This window comes from Otolemur garnettii, unplaced genomic scaffold (assembly GCF_000181295.1).
Source record: "Otolemur garnettii isolate 467f Iridium unplaced genomic scaffold, OtoGar3 scaffold00012, whole genome shotgun sequence".
In the NCBI taxonomy this organism is placed as follows: Eukaryota; Metazoa; Chordata; class Mammalia; order Primates; family Galagidae; genus Otolemur; species Otolemur garnettii.
The window spans coordinates 21,454,123-21,461,181 of NW_003852407.1; the positions used below are offsets into that span (position 1 = coordinate 21,454,123).

The 7,059-nt window shown below is 36.7% G+C and overlaps 1 non-coding gene across 1 annotated transcript; it reads left to right on the top strand.

Annotated features, from left to right (window-relative positions):
• Window positions 1-462: 462 nt before the first annotated feature.
• Window positions 463-569, top strand: LOC111723546. Its single transcript, XR_002772067.1, has one exon. It is a non-coding gene; the product is annotated as a U6 spliceosomal RNA (small nuclear RNA).
• Window positions 570-7,059: the final 6,490 nt, after the last annotated feature.

Sequence of the window (7,059 nt, forward strand, 5' to 3'; positions counted from 1 at the left end):
TCAGATCATTGAGTTGGAGGTTGGAAGTTAGAGGTTTCAGAATTCTCTGTGGCTGCTCTACATCTGTCAGTATGCAAAGGCAGGGACTGCTAGTGTGGAGGATAATGGGGAGGATTGAAAGTTCTGAAAGATCTGGTGTTAGGACAGAGTACATTAGTGTACATCAGGGGTGGGGAGCCTTTTCATTTTGGAAGGCTGCATTAATTTAGTTATAATCAAGTCCACATTCAAGAAACTTCACTTAAACAAACTTAAAAATGTACATTACTTTGTGAAAATCCAATTACTATGTACTTTATCATTTCAGGAAATGAAAACTATTCCTTAATTTTAAAGTTAACTAAACCTATGGTGGCTTTCTTGTGTCTGCTTTCTGTTGGAAAGCATTGGAATATTGGTTGCAGCTGGAGATTTTCAGTTCCGGGCGTCTTGATTTGGGTTAGGTAGAAAAATGCAGATTCAGTGCTCACTTCGGCAGCGCATATACTAAAATTGGAACGATATAGAGAAGATTAGCATGGCCCCTGCGCAAGGATGACATACAAATTCATGAAGCATTCCATATTTTTTAAAAACTTACAAACTTCCTCTGTAAAAAAAAATGCAGATTCACAGCAATAAGTGGTTGAAAGACAATAAAGCACATTTGGACATACTGCTTCAGGCATGGGTATTCTTTTGCATTTTTCCATGTTTTAACTGGCTTGTTCTTGGCACCAACCAATGACTTTAAAATGTCATCTGCTGAGAGCTCAATCAATTTCACCTGTTATGCCTTAGGTGCTATCAACAAGATGGAGCTAAAATGCTAATTTGAGTGCAATGTCATGACTCTCAAAGCCAGTGACCCTTTCATTGTATTCTCCAATTAATACATGTGTAATAGCTGTGTAGTCATCAAAAGATTCCCATACATCACCCTGCTCATCACTGACCTTTACTAACTGGGGAAAATGTTTATCAGAAACTTCCTTTTGAAGAAATATTTTGAAAAAACATTTTTTCTTTGAAATGCTTGGATTTTTCTTCCTTTATCTACACAGCATATATAGACCCAGTTTTACTTTGCAAAGAAATAGTCATTTTGATTTGACATGTGATTAAACAGAAATGCTGCATTTCTCTAAAAAATCTTCTTCCATATTTCACATTGCTGATTCCGTTCTTCATAAAATTTAACTTATCTGTTCTCACAGAGGTAAAATTTTGGTTAACCTTTGTCTCACCAATAGCCAAAGCACTTCAGAATGATATAGCATGTCCTCACTGAATACCTCAGCCTTCAAATGACCATTCCATGTTGCATTTGCACAAATATAGTTAATATTACTTATAACTTCTGCAAAGTATCACTTAAAACAGTAGCTTTAGCACAGAGATTTGCTGATGCAAGATACAATGAAAAAAAAAAAAAAAACCAAGAACTCTGGATCTGTTAATATGTTTTTAACTGGGCAATAAATCCTTCATGTTTTCCTGTCATGGAAGGTGCACCATCTGCCCAAATATTCACTATCAAATTCAGTTGAGTTTCATGGCATTTATCCCGAAAGTTGTTGATGATATTTATGACCTGAATTCTGGTCTAAAGAGTCATCAGTACAAGTAACTACGGCAAATAAAATCTTTTGTTATGAACCAAATGAAGTATAAAACCTGCACCAAGTCAATAGAATCAGTCGATTCAGGCAAAGCAATTGAATAATAGATGTTTCCATTTGGAATGATGGCATAAAGTTGTTTTGTGAAGTTGAAGACTAATCTATTCTGCTCATCAGTTATGGTTCTCAAACCCTATATTAACTAATTTGATCTAAGCATTCCAAATTGCATATAAAATCAGAACATTGTACCCCATAAATACATTAATGTATCCATGATCTATGTGTATATGACTTAATAAAAAAAAAAAGAAGCAATTGTTTATATTTTGAAACATTAATGGGGCCAAACATTCTACAACTTCAACAACGCATTATTTCACAATTTCCACATCACTGAATGGCTTCCATTTCCCCCCAAGTATGTAAGCTACTTTATAAACTGCTTCAATGGCATTATTTCCAGGTATTATTTTCATTTGAATGAATTCTTTGTTTTTGCTTTTAATCTTTTAATTTCTACAATATAAGCTTCTGGTCCTCTCCCACTAATTTAAAATATTTGTGGTCCCTATGGGTATTACAATGTTGATGAATATTTAATTTCTTTAATGTTGATATTGCAATATCACACACAAGCAAATTATCTTATCTGTAGCAGACACAAGATGAAATTCCAGTTCCCAATGCTCGTTAAAGAATCTATTTTCTTTCTTCAGCTTTCTCTTGGTCTTCTTTGACATGATAGATTATTAAGCAGACAGAATTAAAAAATACTGTCAAGTATTTTCTGCTTCAAACAGAAATACTGTGTACCATTGTCAAAGCTGATAACAGGTTGGCACACTTGAGTCCCATAAACTCTTATCAACCAGCCTCCTGTGATAGTGGTTCCCATCAGATGAGGTAACTTATAATTAAATCAGTAGTTCACCAGCCATCAGTTTATCTCTTATGGCTTACTAATATTCTAATTTTGCCAGTCAATCTTGAAGGATTTTTTAAAATTTTATTCATTGGTATTTTAAATACATTCATTTTTAAAATAAAAATTATAAAATCTAGCAAAATATATTAATAAAAATAAAATAATCTGTGTTGTAAGGTTTGAATTCAGTCAAAAGGCGTCACTTAAGGACCTAGAATGCCACCTCAATGCCACAGTTTCCCCACCCAGGAGTATATTGTTCAAACATCTATTTTATTCCTTCCAACTTCAGTCACATGGTCCCAGATAACTACAGAATGCCTGGGAATGAGGTTAAATAGTGTATTCAATACCAACACGAGAAACAAAGATATCTGTAGAGGAATAGACACCATGCTTGCAAGGACAGTTACTGATTCTTATCACATTAAAAGGAAACGCTGAGAACAGGACAGTCTCCTGACAAGCCTAGAGAAGTTTTTTTGCAGTTTTTGGCCAGGGCCAGGTTTCAACCCTCTGGTATATGGGGCTGGCGCCCTATTTCTTTGAGCCACAGGCACTGCCCCAACCCTAGAGATGTTTCCTGACTTAGGGGCAAGACCCCAAGTAAGTCAGTGTTCCGGAATGAGATAAGAGCTGTCATTCATTAGTAAGCAGGTGTTAAACAGGGATGCCTGGTGCTTCTTCGCGGGGGTTGCCCAGAAAGAATAGTGGGGAAAAGCACGTGGCAATCGTCACGCATGCAGGCCTTGGTATGGCATTACTTTCATTCTCCACACCTGTTGTGTATCACCTTCATAAATAGCTGTTGCGGAGGGGGCTCGGGGCTCCCCTGCACCTCTGGTTAGGAGGACTTCAATCCGCGTCATGCCTGGTTCTTTCCTGCGTTGTCTGAGGCTTAGCGTCCCCGTGGGGACAGATACCGACGTTTACTTACATTCTGTGCTGAACGGAATGTCTATGCAGATGGCCCCACTTCTAAAAGTCCTTTATCATTGTATAGAACGTTGTGCATAGTGTAAAACCAGGGAGAGAAAGAAGTACCAGTTACTACCGTGCTGAGTAATGAATGACATAACTGATGATTGCGGTCAAGCACAAGCACATCTGTGAAGATCAGTGTATGATGCAATGTAATTTCAAGTAACAATGGAAATCTGAGCATCCAGATTTGTGTTTTAAGGGGTGCACACAGGTGTTTGAGGATGCCTGTATTTGTGTATTTTAGCCAACAACTTTCCATAACATCCTCCTGACCTGAATTTATGAAGAGCTTCATCTTTACGTATGACAAATAAACACAAAGCAAACAAGTCGGGGATTTGAACTAAAACCCACACTTGGATGTTCTGCAGCTCCCTGCGGTCAGAGGTTCTGCAGCTCCCTGCCGTCAGATGTTCTAGTGGAACATTTGTATGGCCCCTTGTTTATCTATATGAAAGGGCATTAAGTCTGGAATACATCTTATGTTCAGACCCAGGACTCTGGTTGAGGGTGGGTAGATTTCATTAAAGGAGAGAGTGACATTTTGCCGTTTTCAACATGGGAGGCAACTGCTTATTTGAGGAGTAAATTCCAGTAGAGAGAAATAAGTGCAGATAATAGGGTGGATGGTTCAGACCTTATACAGGTTATTTTTTCTGCTTAGATTAAAGAAAGAGTCATATTCAGAGTGTTATTTCAATTCTACCTCTCATTCTGCCCAGGGCACCAACACATATGTAAAGTTAAGTCAGCCTTATTGTAACTGAGAATTTTCGATAAGAACAAGTTGGATGTATGTATTGACAGGTACAGTTGTGTTTGGTTTTATTTGAGCTAATAGTAGTTGAAATTTTTTCTTCTCTTTCTGCCCGCCCCCACTTCAGCCTACTGATAAGAAAGACAGGTCTGAAAATTGTGCTGATTGCTTTGTAAATCTGTTGAACATAGCCACTTACAAATTAATCTGCAGTTTTACTATTCTGTATGTTTACCAATAAAATTTTCCTCGAATGATACAGCAGTGGTGTACGTAATTTTTCCTAAGAAAATATTATTGTACATTGTTTTGAGCAGTAATACACGCATAAAAGCCTATTTTAAAAGAAAGGCTGTCAAAAAAGTTTTTTTTTTAATTTAAAAAATGTAGGGGTTAATGTAAGTGACAAGCCCCCTTTAAAATATAACTCAACTGAAAAAAGATAGATATGGACCTAAGATTTTAGAAAACACCAATTAGCATCAATGTGAATAAATATGGAGAGGATGGCAGTATCAGCAAAATCATCCACAAATCTGTAAAACGCTATGTTAGTACCGAGATCATTATTTTCCTTTTTTAATTATAAGTCCACTACTTTTTTCAAGCCCAAGTTCCACCTGCTTGTATACTACGAGTTGTAGTCCATGCCCCTTAAATATTCGTTCATATCTGCATACGACCCAATCATTAGAGAAAAGAGAACTTCGGTGGCTATGAGTAGGAGGGTAGTACAGTGAGTGCAGTATTAACAATTCATAAGAGACTTCACATTTGAAAATAAAAGTACATTAAAGAAAAGGGAGTTGAAGGAAATGGGACACGATGAGCAATAAGTGCACCTGGGAGAGATGAGCTGTCAGCCTGAAATGAACAACAATAATAATGAAAGCAAAACAGGCATCAGCAGTGTTGGCAGTGTCTTCATGCCACACTCCTGATTCTGTGCTTTGAGAACATAATTAAAAGGAATTAAATCCTTCCCCTACATGGAGACATAACACCTACTGAATTTTAATACCATGATTATTAATTGGGATCTTCTTGGTCAGAGTCTTAGCTCCTTGAGAATACAGTAGATATTTTTGAGTATTTAACATCAAAACCCCTGGCTCTTAATACACCTACTCGGAAGTTCTATTCTTCAGTAGTGCTGGTGTATCTATGGTAGTCAAGCATATAGGGAGTGTGGTCATTTTTTAACACCAAAAAGGTAAAAAGATACTTTCTTATGCAAATGTCAAGTGTCAGGAATAGAACTTCAGCCTAAGATCTGGAGTCAAGTGATAGTTTTTAGAATATTAGAATATAAAGAATATACAGACATTAACAGGCACCATTATTCTATGACATGCAGTGAGTGCAAATGTCAAATGAATAAAATAGGATAAAGTAAGAAAACTGTGGATAATTCTCCAGAATTCAGTTCTAGGGGTAAGTTTGCAGAATGTGTATTATTCTATTCTTCTGAATGTTAGGAAAACAATACACATTACAATTATTAGCAGTTATTCTAATTGTTCTACAAATAGCAAGACACTTTATTTGAATTTGCCTGGTTAATTCTGGTAGAGACAAGCCAGGACTTGTTGAAATCTTTTATTCTTAGGACTCACAGCTGCCTAAGAATAGGCACATCCATTTTCCCAACAGTGCAAAACGTGCCTCTGACCTCCACTTCCTGCTTCCCTTCTGCGATGCTATTAGCAGGTTCTGTGCAGCAGCCAAGGGCCTGTTAAAAGCCAGAACGTGATTTTGATCTTTTTAGTTTCTCACTAAATTACAGAATCAGTTCTCTGGTTGGCAGCTGCTGACAATTTTATAACAGTTTATTTTTCAGTACCTCTCTGAAAAGCACCAATTTATGGTTTAAGGTGCTCATTTATATCAAGACAGAATTCTCAGTGCATAGATGGGTCATTCTTGTAAACATTTGGTTTACAAGTGACCTTCATGCTTGATATTTTTTTCTTCACAGTAAGTGAAAAAAAAAAGTCTTCATTTTTATTTATAATAGAATTAGATACAGTTTTAAAACATTCAAATTTCTATTTCAGGGAAAGAAAATTCTCTCTTAAAATAACTTATTCAAACTCTTAAAAATGAAAGCTGTAAAGTTGACTATACCCTGAAAAATATTATATTCAACCTAACTTCTCTCAATGTGAATGCAGCATGAAGTTCCATGTTTGAGAATTAATAAACTACATTGTATTTTCCTTCTCTTAAGATGACGCACTTTGTCATTTTATTTTATTTCTTATTAAAATATGTCTACTTTCAACAAAAGTGTTTGTATAACATATACTATGTCCATACTAGATCTGAAACTGAAGTTCACAAACTCAGCCTAGAAAGTGCTACCTATGTCATTGCTGGATACCACTACCGTCACCTTTGAAGTCCTCCCCTCCTTAGGAGCCTATGCACCATCACCAGCACCTTGCCCACATTCCAAAATGTTTTTGGAACTCTTTCTCTGGAATGACCATCAGAGCTGTCATTGTATTACCCTTGATGTCCCGAATGTCATCAAAATGTCTTTCTTTCAATATTTTCTTAGGCAAAGAAAAAGTCATTGTGGGCCAGATCAGGAGAGTAGGGAGGGTGTTCCAATACAGTTACTTGTCTACTGGCCCAAAACTCTCCCTCAGACCATGCCATGTGAGCTGGTGCATGGTCACGATGCCAAGAGTCCACTTTTACACACACCTCCCTCATGCCAAGATTTTCAGGTAAGATTTTTCCTGTTTCTCTATCCATGTTTCATTGCTCTACTATGCTTCTCA